This window comes from Canis lupus, chromosome 26 (assembly GCF_048164855.1).
Source record: "Canis lupus baileyi chromosome 26, mCanLup2.hap1, whole genome shotgun sequence".
Lineage (NCBI taxonomy): Eukaryota > Metazoa > Chordata > Mammalia > Carnivora > Canidae > Canis > Canis lupus.
The window spans coordinates 34,084,009-34,103,465 of NC_132863.1; the positions used below are offsets into that span (position 1 = coordinate 34,084,009).

General features: G+C 39.0%; 1 protein-coding gene across 12 annotated transcripts in view; it reads left to right on the top strand.

Moving 5' to 3' along the window:
* Window positions 1-19,457, top strand: part of PKIG (cAMP-dependent protein kinase inhibitor gamma) — a 93,689-nt gene that overhangs the window by 39,915 nt on the left and 34,317 nt on the right. The window lies entirely within an intron of this gene.

The following is a 19,457-nucleotide window of genomic DNA, read 5'->3' on the forward strand; positions in this document are numbered from 1 at the left end:
TCAGGAATTTGATCAGGGCACAACCAGGGTGGCTTGTTTCTGCTCCATTTTGTTTGGGCACCCAGCTGAGAAGACTCAAATTAGCTTGGAATCATCTGGAGATGTTTTTATTTCCATGTCCTACAGTCGATCCTACAGTATCGACTGTTGTGTAGACTGTCAGCTCATGTCGTGTAGGATCTCTCCTTGTGCAGGATCTCTCCTTGTGTTCTGTCTACACTGGACTATTTTGAGCTTCCTGACAACATGGCAGTTGGGTTCTAAGTACAGGGTGCTAAGTCAGTGAATTGGAAGTACTTAACATTTTTATGGTCTAATCTTGAAGTTCACGTACTGCCATCCTGACAATACTCTCTTGGTTGAGATAGTTACAGATTTCAGAGAATGTGTCCAAGACCCTATATCCACTTGGAGGAGTATCACAGTCACACTGTAAGAAAAACATGCAGGATAGAGTAGTATTGCTGAGGCCATCTTTGGAAAACATAGTTACCCTATCTAGCAGTATGTGAGAAGGATAATAGATCGTGACTAAGGTGGTTTTATACGCAAAATGCAAGGTTGATTTAAAACCATAGACTCAATTAGTGTAATTTGCTAACATAAAAAGAGAAAAATGATGATCGTGTGATAAAATGCAGCATCCATTCCTGATTAAAATAGCAGCAACAATGTCAGCCCCCTAGAAATAGGTAGAAAATAGGAAGGGAGCTTCCTTAATCTGGTGGCAAGAACTATAAAATATGTACAGCAAACATCATACTTAATGGTGAATTTTCAGTTTGACAGAGTTTTCACTTGGAGATCAGGAATGAGTTGCCCTATTAATGTTATTACATCTATTCAATATTTGTTGGAGGTTCTAGCGATTGCAGTGAGGCAAGAAAAAATGAAAGAATTGGAAAGGATGAATTAATAACTTCTTATTTACATGATGATATGATTGTTTATATAGAAATTATAAAATATTTCTATAAATAAATTATTAAAGTTATTTAATAACAGTTTTTCAAGTTTGCTGGATACTAAATCAATATACAAAATCAATTCTGTTTCCACATATCAGTATAAATAGAAAATTAAATTTTAAAAGATACTCTGGGGATCCCTGGGTGGCGCAGCGGTTTAGCGCCTGCCTTTGGCCCAGGGCGTGATCCTGGAGACCCGGGATCGAATCCCACGTCGGGCTCCCAGTGCATGGAGCCTGCTTCTCCCTCTGCCTATGTCTCTGCCTCTCTCTCTCACTGTGTGCCTATCATAAATAAATTAAATAAAATAATTTAAAAAAATTTAAAAAAAAAAAAAAAAAAAAAAAAAAAAAAAAGATACTCTGTAAAGCAACATCAAAAATCACAAGCCTCCATGGAGAAAATTATAAAATTTTATTGGGAGATATTAAAGAAAACCACTAAAAGGAGATAGATCTTGTTGCAAATATTAGAAAACTCACTGCTACAGAGATATCAGTTCTTCATAAGACATGGGTGTTATTCTAGATTAGAAGGGATTTAAGAAATAAAACAGATTCTAAGTGGGTTCTAGATTGGATCCTAAAAAGAAAAATCTTCCTGTCATCCTTATCCTTCAGCTACCCTGGAGAGACCATTTCCAGTTTCTCATGCATTCTAAAGATATTCCATGCATATAAAAGTAAATATGCATATTTGTTTCTTTCCTTATTATAAAGTAGATAGTATACTGCTCATATTTTTCTGCATCAGGCTTTGTAAAGTATATATATATGTTTTTTGAATTTTTATTTATTTATGATAGTCACACACAGAGAGAGAGAGAGAGAGGCAGAGACATAGGCAGAGGGAGAAGCAGGCTCCACACACCGGGAGCCTGACGTGGGATTCGATCCCGGGTCTCCAGGATCGCGCCCTGGGCCAAAGGCAGGCACCAAACCGCTGCACCACCCAGGGATCCCTTTGTAAAGTATATATTTTGGAATCTTTCTGCATCACTAAATTATTATTGTTTGTGTATCTAAATTATGGCTGCATAGGCTTCTATTTGGAAGTACCTTGAATTTATTTAACCTATCTCTTATGAATAGATATTTAGATGATTTCTAAACTTTCGCTGCAATGAATACGTATATCGTATTTTTGGAAGTACATTTCTGATACATTCCTAAAAGTGGATTTCCCAAGGCAGAAGATATGTGAATTTTTTCTATTGATTGCCAAATGATACTACACTAATGTATGATTGTATCAGCGATGGATGAGAATTCCTGTCTTCCAACACCAATATGTTGGACTTTTTGATCCTCCTGAATGGTGGATGAAAAATAGAATATATTTCACTAAAGTGGAATACTTTTTATATATTCAGAGCCATATGTATATACATTTCTCTAAATTCCCTGTTTATATTCTAAGCTTATTTCCCTCTTAGATTATTGGTCTTTATCTTACCAATTTCTTTTTTTTTTTTTAATTTATTTTTTATTGGTGTTCAATTTACTAACATACAGAATAACCCCCAGTGCCCGTCTCTTACCAATTTCTAAAAGCTCTTTGTAGATTAAGGAAATTGGCTATTCACTATGATATATAATTTTTCCCAGTATGACTTATGATTTTTACTTTCCTGATCATGACTTTTGCCATGCAGAATGTTTTTATTTATATACAATAAAATTTAGCAATCTTTTCTTTAATGACTTCTGGATTTTATTTCATACTTGGAATGGCCCTCCCCATTGTGAGGCTATAAAATGTTGTGCCGTGTATTTTTCTAGGACTTATGTGGTTTGATATTTTTGCATTTAAATCTGTAGATCCATTGGGAATTATTTTTTGTGTGAAGTCTAAGACTCTGCTATTAATCTTACCTTTCTCAGGCAGATGGAGAGATGAATTTTGACCTTTGGAGAGGGGATCTGATAGAGTCTTGATCATCTTTTAGAGTATGGAATTCCCTTCACTCAGAAAACCTGGAATGAGCATAGGAAATCAGAGCTCCTCTTTCCCACAGCAGGTGGGAAAAATAGTTTTAAACTGAATCCTTTTTAAGTATTCCATTTCATTTATCAAAACTTTGAATTATTACAGTAACAGTAGGCTTCATATGTTACAATTTTGATCTCGTTTTTGTTACATTTTATTGTATTTTATTTTATTTTTTATTTTTTCGTTTTTGTTACATTTTAAAGTGGCTGTTTTCTGACATCACAAAAAGGCACAGCTTCATTTATAAGCTCTCTCTAAATTGTGATGTAGCATGAGTTACAGTGAATTCTAGTCATTATTTTTATGATCATTGTTTCCAAGGGCTTTCCTTTCTGAATGTGTTTGCCTAATCCCAACTCCATCTCATCCAGTGATCTTTCTGTAACTCTCCATCCGTGTATCACTTTATAAGACAGGTTATGAGCACAACCATAATGGGCCTCTTGCAGCTTCCTGAGTTAGGTGATGTTCTCAACAAGGTTCCTTTCAGACATTCCAGACCTTTCAGTCAAAAGCCCCAGCTGGTGTGCAGATATTTATTAGTGTAGTGCTTAGTGCTGCCAGCCTGTCTTTGTTGTTAGAGTCCAAAGGGCCTATTGGCTCTACTTCTGTAATTAAATCTTATTTTATTTTATTTTATTTTATTTTATTTTATTTTATTTTATTTTATTTTATTTTACTTATTTTATTTTATTTTATTTTATTTTATTTTATTTTATTTATTATTTTATTTGTTTTTTTGCCTTTTGCTCTATTAAGGTCCCCCTCTATTTCTTAGCTTCAGACAATGGTATCTCCAGCTCACAGAGTATTCTGTTGTTAGAAGTCCAGTAAACTCTCTGCCATAACATATGAATCATTTTTGGATATGGCCAGAAACTAATGGATAATGACAGGTGCTTGGAAGATCAGTCTTCCCTGTATGTTAAGCCAGGTTAAATCAGAATTATCCTTGGTGATATTTGCACATACAGAGTTAGTAGTTGGGTGTAGACGAATTGTAGGGACTGTGATTCAGGTCTAACTTTTTTCTCTTCTTTGACCCCATGTAATATATTTAGCCCACACTGAAGTCTTCTGTTTTTATGCCCCATCTTACAAGGCAGTAGCCTGATTCTCCTATCATGGGATCCACAGAATGGAGAAGTTCCAGTGTTACTGTGCCATCTGATTTTCTTCTTTCAAATTCACACTATTAATGAGCTTTTTGTTCAGTTTCCTCTAGTTTCTGTCTAATTTGTTGTTTAAATTACTCTTCAAGCACATCACCTTTCTTTTTGTTTTCCTTATTGGGACTTCTAAAAGCTTCAGCGTAAGTATCTACAGAGTCTTGTTATCTCTGGGCCAACAGCCCCAGTCCTCTCCGAAAGGGAGGAGAGAATCCCTTTTATCTTCTGTAAGCCTGCTCTCTTTTAAAGACTGCTCTGCTTCAGGCCTGGAATCTTTTCCCAGCTAAGAATTTTCTTCTGTGGACACAATAGCTTCTTCGCAGCTCTTCAATATAGCCTCTGTTTGCTGTAAATCATGGCATTGGTGCAGATTAGTTTGAAGTTACCTTTAGTTCTGTGGACTAACAGCCTTGTTCTTGATCTAATCTTTAGTTGTACTGAAATCCAGTGGATGTGTAATTACCATCAACATGCCAGGAGCGATGCAATCAGTCATGGAAAATGAGAAGAAAGCTCTGGGGTCCTTTCTCTGTGATTTTCCCATCAAAGCTTTGGAAGCAGGACTCTGGCTGAGGAACTCAGAGACTTGCCCAGGGCACTTCCATCTCACAGATCCTGGCCCCTTCTCTCTCCTTATCATCTTGCTTTTTAAAAGTTCCTCCATTTTCTTCCATATTTTATTTTCTCTTTTCTTGGTATGCGTTGTCCAAAGGAACTTAAAAACAACTTTTTATATTTTTTCTTTTTATAGAATACTGTATTTTTATTACAAAAAGCAACATTTAAAGTGCCAACAGACTAGGGCTCCTGGGTGGCTCAGATCATGATCTTGGGGTCCTGGGATTGAGCCCTGTGTCAGGGAGAAGCAGACTCCCCACTGAGTGTGGAACCTCTCACTCTTACTCTCTTTCAAATAAATTCTTTTAAAAATAAAATAAAATGCCAACATACTAAAAGAAGATAATAAAAGTTAACTGGAGTGTTACTTTTTTTTTTGGAGTGTTATTTTTTTATGCAAAATACTGTTTTCCCTTTTACGACCATGAGCCTCTATTATATACATCTTAACATTAAAATAAGATGATTTTTCTCATGTCTTGAGATATTCTTCTGTAGATCGCATTATAACTGCATAATATGCCATTCTGCAGGTATACCAAAAGTGCACTTTGCAGTTCCTAATTATGACTTCTAGAATTATTTTCAGTCTTTCAGTCTTATAAGCATTGCTGAAGTCAACAACCTGTGTCCAGTCTTTGCACTCATCCTCTAATGATCTCTCCCAGGATAAAGTCTTAGAAGTCAAATGACCTGGCATGCATATATATATTTCTTAATTAGTAAACTTTATTTTTTAGACTAGTTTTAGGTTCAAGCAAGATTAAGCAGAAAGTACAGAAAGTTCCCATATACCCCTGTGCATGTAGGATCTTAAGGATTTCAGCACGTGTTGTCAAATTGCCTTTTAGGACTGTTGCACCATTTTCCATTCTTAACCTATATTTTCCCATATCTCCACAGCACTGGGTGTTATCATTCAAAATAAATCATTGATAAGGTACATTTAAAGTAGAATACCTATGCCAGTCATCGTAAAGCTGATTTTTTTCCTTCTGAAATTCAGATTTATGTTATTCATCCCATTACTCTTTTCTATGGTTGGTGATGGCAGAGTTCTACAACCTTCCTTCCTTTGCCAGTTTAACAAAAATTAGAAAAGTATTACTTGTACATAAAAATAAACACTTCCATAGAACAGAAAGATACACAGAGAAAAAAAGGGAGGGGGAAGTCTCCCTCTTCACTTAGCCAGCTTCCTCTTGAAAGAGACTTCTTCCTTACTTTAATGGTTTTTAGTGATTGTGGTAGTTACCTCCAAAATTGTAAATAAGATTCCTACACACACATACTTATTTTTTCTTTATTTATGTTTTTAGACAGTTAACTTTATAAGTAGCTTTGTATCATTAAACAGCAGATGTCTTTAAACGTTCCAGTGCTTATCTCATCTTGCTAAACTTGTGCTTCTTATTTGACCTCAGAAAACTTCCCATGCTGGCTTTTAAGCTCAGGATTACATTTGACATATTTGCTAGGGTGATGGCACCCATCCATCATTTGAGGTGTTTTGGCAAGACGGTTTTGGGATCCCTTGTGTTGGCTGAAATGGTAGTCAGTGTTGATGCCTTTGCTATTGTCTCGAGTCCCCTCTGTAGAAAAGAAGTAGTTAGCACCCCTCCACTCTACCTCCTGTTCTTCCCTCTATCTTCCTACATTCAGATGAGATAGATGCTATTATTTTCTTCATTTTACAAATGAGATCTCAGAATTCAGAGAGTCAAGTGATTTGCCTGAGGTTACATAGCTCCTAAGTGGAGGAGGGAGCCAGGATTTTTTCCCAAGTACATCTGATTTCTTTCTCTTTTTTTTCCTGAAGATTTTATTTATTTGAGAGGTAGTGACAGAGAGAGCTCATGAGCAGGATGAGGGGCAGAGGGAGAAGCAGACTCCTGGCTGGGCAGGGAGCCCAATATGGGACTCCATCCTGGGACTCCAAGATTATGACTGGAGCTGAAGATAGATGCTTAACCAACTGATACACCCTGGCACCCCTCAAGTGCATCTGATTTCAACACCCAGGCTTATCCTGGTGCCACATTAACATGTCCTCTCCACTCTGACTCTCAAGACTGTTACCTCCCCTGCCCTTCCTGTATCTGGCATTGCTGTCATTTTTCCTGGGAGTTTAGGAAAAGGTAGGTAGGTCTGTATTTTGATTTTGGCTGCAGGACTTACAACCTGTAAATTATCGAGTCACTATGCCCTTAAATATAAGCATTTACAAGATATTTTGCAGAAAAAAATGAGATAATCTTGTGTAAAAGGTCCTATGTAATGCAAACATCAGACATGATTATTTCAGAGCTCAATAAATATTTGCTGATCTAACAATGCAAACCAGCAATGTGGATTGTAGGCTTCTCTTCACATAGATTTTTCAGAACAATCTTAGTTTGTCAATTACTTTTTCTTAAAGTGGCATTTTAAAAAATCTGTGGTTACTGTTTATTAAAGAGAAAAGCTCTCGTTTTTGGTTTTTGTTTTTTGGAGATATTTTTATGTAGACACAGAGAAATCGAAGTCCACAAAATAGCAGGCTGGCTATTTAAAATGGCCCCAGTGCCTTGGCATCTTGTTGCTTTCCTCTGCTTGTGCTCCATATTCATGTCACTCGTTTCCACCTGTTGTTCCATTTGTAGTTAGGGAGTCAGTCCTGGGGCCAAAAAGAAAGTTGAGGGGTGAGCTTAGTCTGAAATGTACAGTCTGGCTTATCCTACCCTATCATAACAGTCTATAGTCTTTCCTTCCCTCAGTAGATTATACCTTTGTGAGTAGAGGTATCACTTTGCGTTTACGTTTATACCTTTAGGATTATGTGTATTAGGTTTCCAACAAATGTTTATAAATCAATAGATGTCAGCGGTGTTCTAGTACTTTCTGCATAAACTACAAGGTGGCTTGGAGTATCCATTGCCAACAACAAGCAATATCAGTCAGTGCTGTTGCAGTTTTCCTACAGTGAGCATCCCAGAAATGGCCTCCACAGGTTCAACAGACCTCTTGAAATGATATGCATTTAAAGGTGTGCATTATCTAAAGAGCAGGTCTTTGTTTTCATCACCTTCTCAAAGGAATATGTGACCCAAAATGAGTTAGCAACACCACACAAATTGTGAAAAGCTTTTCAGTGGTGTGGAAGGGTAGATGAGTTAATTTATTTTTGTGCCCAAACACATATCAGTCTGTTCCTTAATCCCCCCTTTTTTTTCCTTGATCCCTTTTGATAGGCAAACCATATATACCTCTGATTCGTTAGCACCTTAAGATGTAGATAGGATCAGCTTGACTCCTTGTTTACAGTCCTGTGGAAGTCTGAAGTTTCCCCCAAGATTCTGCAGATTCCTTGGGGGTGAAGGTGTTTTCTCAGTCATCTCCTTCTCCTCTCTTTCCTGTTTCTTAACCTGTCAGTTCAGAATTGAAACTCAGTCCTTTCTTGGTTTCCATCAATAACAAAGAATACACTCACAGAAAGCATTTGTCAGTGTTGTTACCAGCTTTGTTGGTGATTTGGGAGCCCCAGACCCTGGACCTCTGGCATCTCCCTGGCTCCTTTCTCCTTCCCCTTCCTTTATTCCTTACAGATTTCCCTTGGAATTCAGTTATCCTTTCTTTATTGTGCAGAGCTACTTGGCAACCTTGAGCTTTTGTTATTTTTTGCATGGCTGAACTCAGAAAGGTGACCAGTAGCTAAAAAGGCCTCCCATTTGACAGCCTTTCTCTTCAGAAGGCAGATGTGGATATAAATATTTTTTTTTTCCTTTTGTATATATATTTTAACATCTTTTCAGATTTCTTGAATCCATCTGAATAATTCTGTAGGTCTATGTTCTTAATAAGAATCTCCCTGACTTACTTCACTGTGAATGTAGGCCTTTGCAGTGGGGTAGGACCTATAAGCCCACTGAAGATCAAACAAAGATAGAACAAAAGAGGAGGAACATTTTTAGTTTGAGATCTACTAAACTGGCTTCCCTCACTGTCCCATAAACTAAGTTTCCTCCTCCACATTTCTTTAACTTTTTCTTCATATTCTTCTTTTGAAAAATAGTCATATATTTATTTTTTTGACTGTGACATCAGTATGAATTTTATAAAAATTAGAACAACATGGAAGTACACAATTTAGTTAATGAAATAAAACAAAACAAACAAACAAACAAAAAACACCCCTCCTGCCATAATCCTGCTGTCCAGAGATAGCCTCTGATAACAATTTGGTATATTGTACATCATTTTAGAGATGTAAATGCATATAACAACAATAGTAAAAGACTGATTATGAGCCATGTGATGTGCTTTGTCTCATTAAATCTTCACAGTGTCTCTGAGATGGAGCCCCTTGTTTACCAAAAAGTAAACTTGAGGCTTATAACTGAAGACTTGCTAAACATATTTCCAATATTTGCTTCTATAGGTAGCCTGCAGTAAGTAAACATGTATTTAACCATTGTTCTTGTCTGATTACCTCCACCTAACAAATTTCCAGAACTATAATGCTTGGTCAAAAACTATGCATATTGAAACTTCTGTTTTATTTTGAGGGAGGTAGTTAAGAGCATGGGCTTTGTGTTCATGCATAGCAGTGTTTATATTCCTACTGCCACTTGCTAGTCACTCACTAGACTTAAACTGTGCCTCATTTTGCTCATCTGTAAAATGGGATAAGAACAGAAGCCTCTTGTGGCTGTGAGGATTAAATGAGATGATGAGTGAAGGCGAACAGTACACAGATAAATGAACAAGAAAAATAGCAGTGCTGTGCAGGCAATTAAAGTAATGTGGGGCATCTGTCTTCAGCTCAGGTCATGATCTCGGGGTCCTGGGATCAAGCTCTGTGTCGGGCTCTGTGCTCAGTGGCACAGAGTCTGCTTCTCTGTCTCCCTCTGACCCTTCCTCCACTTGGTGCTCTCTTTCTCTCTCAAATAAATAATTTTTTTAAGTGATGTGATAGGTAGATGGGTGGTTACCTGAGGATGAGTGGGTTGGGGAAGTCCCCAAAAGGTGGCATTTTAGCTAAGGTCTGAATGATGAGGATATTCTTTCAATTCCTAGAAGTAGAGTCATGGGATCAAAATTGCATGCATTAAAGTCTTTGGTCAATATTGACCAACTGACCAGCAAAAAATTTCTCAAATAATTTACATTTCCTCCATATTACAAACATACTTCATTCCTTCACCCTTACCACCCTTTTCTCCTGTGTGATTTTAAAAAGTGGGATTAATCTAAAGATTATCTTGGAGACCTTTCTGTTTGCCTTCTAAAGAGCTTCCCTAGTGGGGGGCAAAAATAAGGAAACAAGTTAGTCTCTTGGAGGAATCCCTTCATTGTCCAGCATCACCCCCTATACTATAAACTTTTCTTCTCACTCAGTGCCCTTTCCTCTCTGCCAGTTCCTGCCTGCATCATGTGATAGGACTGGAAGCTGCCAGCATGTTAGCCAGTATACATGTTGATTAACAACCATGTTTCCCCTTTGGAATTAGCCAGTGCCTGGCTCAGGGGAGGTGGCTGATCAGCATTGCCTTTGCTATAAAAATCTAGGCAGCTTTTAGAGGTAGGCTGGTTTTTCCAAACAAATGTGTTGGCAGGGGTGTAATAATAACCTTCTGTGAGTTAAAACCATGCAGAAGGCTCTGCACATCTTTTTGTTCCCATCAGACCCCTCTCCTGTGTGGCTTGTGCCAGGGACAGGGTCATTGGGAGCACTGTCCCTGCAGCTGCAGCTGCCACAGAAGCGGTGTGTAGGACCTCTTTTGTTTGTTTGTAGTGTGTATATGATTACATATTGTTGGTGGATCTGTTCTGTAACAGCCTTTTATCGTTCTAAACCGGTGTCGTAAGAAATATTCTTTTTGCAGGTCTCAAGTGGGGCTTAGCATCATTATGGTGATAAAATACCTGTTAAATTACAAAGCTCATTCAGATACTGTTTTAATTTTAGTGATTTTTTTTATAGAATACACATATATTAGAATTTAATTTCTGATTCAAGGCCTAAAGAAAATGATATAATGTGGTTTAAGTTCATAAGCAAAAGGATTAAAAGTCGCTTGTTCTTAAAATGTGATTTCTTTTTATGATCTTGATCTTTTTAAACTCAGCAACTTAAATAAAACATCCTGAGGGCAACATGTGTGAGCGAAGGGGTCCGGGGGCGGCGTGGGGAGGGAATGTGTTTGATGAAATTGTCCAGGAGCAAAGCACCGCTCACTTGAAATCCAGAGATTTGTCATCCAAATATGTGCAGATTGCTGGTACTATAAATAGTTTGAACTCGAGTAAACAGCTTATTCCCTCTAGCTGCTGCTTGGCCATTGTTCAGATGCCAGAACAGCCAGGGAGCAGCTTCTCTAGCCAAGCTCATGGCACTTGTGCCCAACTCTTAATCTCCTTCTTTGCCAGGCAGGGCCATCAGCTACCCAGGGTTTGAGATGACCAGAGGGCAGACATTCAGGCCCTTCAATTCCCCACTTTGGGCTCCCACCCTGACCCAGCCTGTCCTACGGCTTTATAAACTCACTCTGCTCTAGACTAGCACCAATCTGAGGTTCCTGGCAATTATAAAAAACCCTGGGGCCACATGGCCATTGACTTAAGTAGATTTAGGAGAACACAGACTTTTTTTTTTCCAGGGCCGAAGCATGCATGGCTCATTCCTTTCTTTTGGAGCCAAGAAGAGTGGCACTAGCTGTCAGAACTGCTGCGGGCTGCCTATGCCAGCAGCTGATCTGCTTTATGCCAGGAAGACAGGCTGCTGACATTTTCAGAACCCCTTTGAGGGCTCAAGTAAAATGCTGACATTAGAGCAACTAAGGACATTCCATGGTTTATTACTATATTTCCTTTGGAAAAAATAAGTCTCTTTTTAAAATTCCTGCTTCAGCTGCATTCATTTACAGTGACTCTTATGTCATATGCCTCTGAGGAGGTTACGAATAACATTTTGTTTGGGGGCAGATGGTAGGGTTGATACAAAAGTACTGAATTAAGGATCAGAAAACCTGGATACTCAGGCAAGTTACCTAACTTTCTGCCAAGTATAGATAATTCTGTCTCTCCTGCTTCATGGATTGGATGACAGGGTGGATATTAAAGTACTTTCTGGACTATCCCAAACTAGTAGAGTATAAAGGAGAGATAGGGTAGTGGAAGGAGTCTCAACGAGCCTGCCCTTCTACTCTGTAATCTCAAGCACATGGCTGATGTGTCTCTCAACCTTAACCTTACCGTCTGTAAAATGGGAATATGATACTGGCTTCCAAGAGTGTTGTAAAGTTTAGAGATAACATATAAAGCACTGACAAGTGGTAGATAATTATTAAATCACAGTGATGATTATTATTACATTTAATGTAAGATACTTACTCTGGGTTATTCAGGATTCTTGACCTGGAGAAACAGATTCAGTTTGTAGATGTCAAGATTAGCAAAAGGCCCAGCTAAAAGCTGATGGCAATAACTAATAAAAATAGATAACATTTTTTAAAAATCATAGTAATATATTAACATCATTTCTTTAAAAATCTGCCAGGTCCAGATTTACTTCTTGCTTACCCCCTCACCTGAGGCAACGTCTGCTTTAGCCCTTCCATTGTTCCCTCCATTTCTTTCTTTCTTTTTTTTCCCCAGTAATCTCTACATCCAATGTGGGGCTTGAACTCACAACCCCAAGAGCAAGAGTGCATGCTGCACTAACCAAGCCAGCCAGACACACTTCTCCCACCTCCCATTTCTTTTTTAAAGTTAATTGTGTTGGATGCCTGGGTGGCTCAGTTGGTTAAGTGTCTGATTTAGGCTCAGATCATGATCTCAGGGACCTGGGATTGAGCCCCATGTCAGGTTCTATACTCAGAGGGGGGGTCTGCTTGTCCTGTCCCTTCCCCTGCTTTTGCTCTCTCTCTCTCAAATAAGTAAAATCTTTTTAAAAAAATTAAATTAATTGTGTTTTGGGACACTTGGGTGGCTCAGTGGGTTAAGTGTCTGACTCTTGATTTTTGGGTTGGGTCATGATCTGGGTGGTGAGATCAAGCTCTGCATCAGGCTCTGCACTCAGTGGGGAGCCTGTTTGAGATTCTCTCTCTCCCTTTCTCTCTCTCTCTCTCCCCCTACCCCTATTCTTTCTCTCTCTCTCTCTCAAATAAATAATCTTTAAAAAAATTGTTTTTGTCAAAATGGCACATTCTCATAGGTTTGCTTTATTCTTTTTAAGATCAAATACCATTATAAACTTGTACTGAAAAGAGCTGTCTCCTGCCCCCAGCCCTCTCCCCGGCCTCCTGCCCTGCTCCCAAAGGGATACCCTTTTGATCCTGCTGGCTGTTTGTTCTAATATTACTTCCATATATCCAAATAATATGCTTATTCAGCTATCTCTGTGAACATTCTTTATTATGGATATTTTCAGACATATACAATATTAGGATAATAAATTGAGTTGTCACGTACCACTCATTACCCAGCTTCAAGAATCATGACCTTTTGTTTCATGTATGCCTGTAGCCACTTTTCCTCCTGCCATTGGATAATTTTGGAATAAATTTTAGACATCATGTCATTTCATCAATAGCTACTTCAGCATGTATCTCTAAGAGAACAAGGACTGCTTTTTTAAAAAACAACTACACTACCATTATTACACATAAAATAATCCCTTATTACTTGCAAAGATTGCTGATTAACAAATTCTAAGTATTTCTTTATTCAAATCAGATTCAAACAAGGACCACATACTACCATACTGCTTTTTCTTTATCAATTTTATGTGTCACCTAATGACCCCCTAGGATGGTTCATGAGGCTTTAGCTTTTTTACATGCACCAGAGCCCCCTTCACACTTCTTTTCCTTTTTCTCCAGATATCACAGTTTTTTGCTTAAATCAGTATTCAGTGATTTATAGCATTATGGCATTATAAATATTGTTTACTGCTGAGCCAGTAACTTTTTGGTTGTTTTTCTTTTCTGTAGACTTTTCCTGGACTTAATAACAGCTTCTTCTTAAATATGGTCAGCTTTCCTTGTTGTTTCTTACTGCAGAGGCTTCCCACACTTTCCTGTGGACTCTCAGTACAGTTTCCGGCAGGCCTGTCAGGGGGCCCCACAACTCTGGTTTCCTGGAGCCTCCTACCCTCCTGCTCTAGTCAGACTGGTGCCCTCCTGGTCTGTAGATCAGTTGGGGGTCTGGAGTTATCCTCCTCTTCATCCTTGGTGTCTTCCATCTCTTGTTAGATCCCTGCTTTCAAATCCTACTTTATAGTTTAAACCCTCATTTAGATTAAAGTATATTCTCCAGAAGTTTACTGAGAAAACAGTACCCAAGGGAGAAACAGTTCTAAGTCCTTGCATGTCTCAAAAATGTCTTTATTTTGCCTAGCTGAGGATAAATTCTGGGTTCCAAGTCATTTTCCTTTAGAACTTTCCCCTTCGAAAGCATTGTTCCGTTGTCTTCAGGCAGCCAGTGTGGCTCGGAAGGAGTCTGATTCTTTTCTTTTGACACAGTTTGTATCTCTAGAAACATATGGGATTTTTTTTCCTTTTGAATTCTGAAAGGTTAGAAGACTACATGTAGGCATGATAGACTCTCCTCCTCAGCACTTGATACACTTTTCAGTTCAAAGATGTAACTTTAAACTCTGGGAAAGTTTCCTCATGGTTTCTTTCTTTCTTCCTTTTTTTTTTTTTTTTTTTTTAAGATTTATTTATTTATTCATGAGAGACAGAGAGAGGAAGAGACAGGCAGAAGGAGAAGCAAGCTCCCTGAAGGGAGCCTGATGGGGGACTCAGTCCCAGGACCCAGGGATCAATGACCTAAGCCAAAGGCAGATAGATGCTCAACCACTGAGCCACCCAATTGCCACCCCCCCACCTGCCACCCCCCCCCCCTTTTTAAGACTTCATAGTTTCTTAGATGACTTCCTATTGTACATTATATTCTTTCTCTGGAATTCCTCTTTTTTTTTTAAGATTTTATTTATTTATTCATGAGAGACACAGAGAGAGAGAGGCAGAGACACAGGCAGAGGGAGAAGCAGGCACCTTGCAGGGAGCCCAATGTGGGACTCAGTCCCAGGACCCCAGGATCACGACCTGAGCCAAAGGCAGATGCTTAACTACTGAGTCACCCAGGTGCCTCTCTTTCTCTGGAATTCCTATTTCAGTCTGATGTTGAGCTTCCTGGATTATTGTTCTATATCAAAATTCCTTTTTATCCTGTAAATATTTTTTTCCCTGTACTGTGTTTTGAAAGATTTTATTTTCCAGTTTTTCTCCTGAAGTGTTAATTTCAGTATTTATATTATTAATTTCCAAGAGCCTGGTTTTGTCAGCTTGTTTTGTGGACGTGGTATCTTCAGAATCTCTCTGATGACATAGAATTCTTTTTAAAGATTTTTATTTATTTATTTATTTATTTATTTATTTATTTATTTATTTATTTATTTATGAGAGAGAGAGAGAGAGGCAGAGACACAGACAGACGGAGAAGCACCATGCAGGGAGCCCGACATGGGACTCGATTCCGGCTCTCCAGGATCACACAGGGCTGAAGGCGGTGCTAAACCACTGAGCCACCCGGGCTGCCCGAATTTTTTTTTAAGGGTTTTCACTTGTCAGAATTTTCTTTCCCATAAGTGTCCATTTTCTCTTTATTTTAGTTTCTTTTTTTTTTTTTTTTTTTTTAGTTTCTGTCATGCTGTTGGTTTTCCTCAAATGCCCTGTGATACTTTTTGTTTCCTCTACTTGTAAACAGTAATAAAAACCTCCTTTTAGGAGATAGGCCCTTATTTCCTCTGGAATTGGTTGTCTCTTTGCCACCTAGGCCTCAGCCTTATGTGGAAAGCTGCTAGAAGCTCCATGTACCACACTGAACAGTACACTTTGATTTGGGACACCTGACTAGCAGTTAGACTGGGGGTCCTTCAAAGGATAAGAATGCCCAGTCTCATACTAGAAGGGAAGTATCCTGTGAACCTACCCATTTTTTAGGTATATACTTTCTGGGATCAAGCTTCTCTTCTGCCATCCCTCCACTGGGCTTAGTGGCTGCATCAACAGCTGTCCTAGGGGGCTAGGAGGTGGCCCCTCAGAACCGCAAATCCTGCAGAGAAAGCAGCCAAGTGTCCTCCAAAACCAGAAAAAAAAAGTCAAACATTTCTTTTTCATCTTTTATGGTATTGACTTCTCTCCACCCCCAAATGACTTAAGTGTCTGATTTTAAAACGTTGTTGTTGTTTTTCTAAGTAGGCTCCACGTATAATGTGGGACTTGAAGTAACCACCCTGGGATCAAGACGTGAGCTGAAATCAAGTCAGACAGTTAACCAGCTGAACCACCCAAGCACCCCAAAACATTGTTTTCAGTGTAGATACGGTTCTTTTTTGGGTCCATATGCCAGCAGGTTAACTGGTTACTTCTGGGTGGTAAGATTATGGAGGATTTTCCTCCCTTCTTTCCTGCTCTTCTGTATTTCCTTTTTTTTTTTTTTTTTTTTACAATAAGCAATTATAATTGGAAAGAAAACAAAATCTATATTTACAACTGTAAGTCTCAATCAGTATACTTCTCACTTATGTCTAGAAAAAAATGGGGATCTTCCAGCTGTGTGACAGTGAATAAGTGAGTTTGAAATGGCATGACAACTGAAATCTACCTTTGATACACTGAAAAGCTAAGTGCATTTTGCAGCAGTTGTTTGGACTAGAAGATCAGCTGTGGTGCCCAGAATTTATCATGTACTCCTTTCAACAGATACCAGTTGCCAGCTGAACAAGTTACATGACTGATCTATGTCTAGAATTTCCTCATTGGTCAGGTGGAGATAGTAATGCCTATCTCATAGGACCGTCATGGGGGTTAAATGAGAATTTATATAGAGTAATTAGAATATTATCTGGCATATGGTAAACGTCCGTTAGAAGTTTTCATTATTTATAGATTTCCTTATTTTAATCAGTGTCTCATGTACAAAATGCTCATAAATTAAACACAGCTTTTCCATAAGAAGCTCAAATTCTAGCAGCTGAATGAAGTCTGCTCAGAAATAAATATGTCTCATAGAGGAAAAAAGGTTAAGTTTCTTGAGAGAGAAACAGATAAAGTACTAAGGAAATTTAGAGGGAGAGAGACCCCTTCCAGGCTAAGGGTGAGGGGTCAGAATTAAGGGCAGCTTTGTGGCAAAAGTGGTTATCTGAGCCCTTCAGACCAGCTGTGTGCTCAGAAGCAGCTGGAGTTTCCTTTATCCTCAGGTGGAGATGATACTGCTGGCTGTGAAGAACTCCAGCTTTCCTGGAGGGCAACTCTTTCAAGAGCAGTAGAGGAAGGGACTCAGAATACAGGCCTGGCCCCAGGCTCTGTCACTCACTCCCGTGAGCCTTGTGCAGGTTGGTCAGCCTCAGCAGCATTGGTCTCCGTAGCTTTAAGAGGAGGGCATAGTAAACCTCCTGCTCCTGATAATTGTAAGGATCATAGAAGGTGGTGTTTATAGAATACTCAGCACAGAGCGTGACCCCAGTCCACAGAGTGTATCTGCCACTGTCAGAAGGCAGAATGACGTGCTGGTGTTGTCTGTTCTCTCCATGGATTCTGACATAGGTGTACATTATTCAGTCAGCCATGCAAGTGTTACAAAATATATGTGGTCAAAGAAAACAACATCTTTGTTTTTGTTTTTATTTTTTATTTTATTTTTAAGATTTTATTTATTTAGTTATTCATTTATTTTTTAATATTTTATTTATTTTTTCATGAGAGACACAGAGAGGCAGAGACGGAGAAGCAGGCTCCATGCAAGGAGCCCGAAGTGGGGACTGGATTCTAGGACCCCCGGGATCACGACCTGAGCCAAAGGCCAGATGCTCAACCACTGAACCACCCAGGTGCCCCAACATGTTTGTTTTTATGAATGGGCTCCTTACCTATTATTTTTGTTCAAATAACAAAACATGATTTCAAAGCATTGAGAGTGATTTTGGCAAACTGACCTGTCCAGGGCCCAGCTCATTTCCTGATGCCCACTTGAGCCTCTGGAGTAAAGGCTCGGCCAGACAATGGCCTCAGCCTCCACCTCCAGGCCTTCCAAGCTGAGTATTGCTGCTGAGAACACGCCTGACAGTTCTCGGTGTCCTTATTCATTCTGACCTTCTAGAGAAATAATGGGTCCTTCTTCTGGTTTCCTGACATTCTTGACCTTACTCATTTACTGTTACATCAGTCTCAGGGTAGAGGATGGTGACACTGAGTCAGAATTAGAAAATAATGTCTTTACTTTAGGATGTCGTAACTTATTTTTTTTGCAAGTTTTTTTTTCCACATATTTTTGAACCTGTATTATGTGCCAGGCACTTAATCCACACAAGAGCCTTGTAGGGTAAGTGCTATTATTGTTTGCACTTTACACAGAAGTTGATTTGCCCAAGACCATCCACTGCTAGAAGGTCCAGAGACGGGAAGGAAACCCAGGTCTCTCTGAGCTGCTAACTGCTGTTCTCTATGACTTAACAGGCTGGAGTTCTTTTCATTCCACCGCAGCCCCACACCAACTTGTGGGAAAGCCTTCAGATTGGCAAACTCCCTCCTAACATATAGTCTGTTTGCTTGGTCCTTCATGATTACAGCATCAAAGATTTTGAGAATTAAAATTTTTGTTGGGGATTCCACCGCTCAGTGGTTTAGCGCCTGCCTTCAGCCCAGGGTGTGATCTTGGAGTCCCGGGATTGAGTCCCGCGTCGGGCTCCCTGCATGGAGCCTGCTTCTCCCTCTGCCTGTGTCTCTGCTTCTCTCTATATATATCTCTCGTGAATAAATAAATAAAATCTTTTAAAAAATAAATAAAATAAAATTTTTGTTAAGTCACAAACTCCCACAGCCTTACCCCCATCTATAAATAGCTTCTTCTTTCCCAAGAGTTCCAATCCCAACTTCCCATCCAAGTAGGTTTAAGACAAATCAAATCTGCCCTTTGGAGGGAGGGGCGACTAATGCCCAGACTTCCTTCAAGTCATATGGTGTTTTGGTAGCAATGCAAGTAAGTACCCCCTCTTACCTAGTGGCCTCTAGTGTTTCCTTTAGGCAATAGATTGACTACCTCAGTTCTCCACTGACCTGTCTGAACCCACCCCTTCCTCATTTGTTTGAATAAGTTTAGCTCATTTTTCTAAGTAGAAATGATCCCAATTAGAAATAAGAGCCATACTCAGAGAAGTAACCATTTTGAGAAGTATCATTGGCATGTGTGTGGCACGTGTGCTGGCCTAAGGAGTTAAATACTCAGTTTCTAGGTCTGGGCCTTTAATCTTGAGCTTTGTTACCTTGGGCATATTACTTGACTTCTCTGTGTTTCATTTTCCTATCTAGGAAAAGCAGATTAAATAATTCAGCCCCTGGGTACTAATTCTCCTAAAACAAGAATCAGATGAGATTATATATGAAAACAAAGCTACCATCTATCAACACTTAGTATGTGCAGATACGTTCAGTTCCCTTGCATGTTTTCTTCAATTCTTACAGTCCTAAAAGGGAGTTCCTATTACCCTATTTTATAGTTTAAAAAAAATTCAGAGAAGTTAAGTCAAACAGGACTCAGATCCATATCTCTGGTTCCCAAATTGATGCCTATAAGCAATATACATGTAACACTGCTTCCCTCTGTACAAGAAGTACAGAGGTTTCTGTTTGTCTTCCCCTGGAAGCCTGTACAAATGCAAGAGATT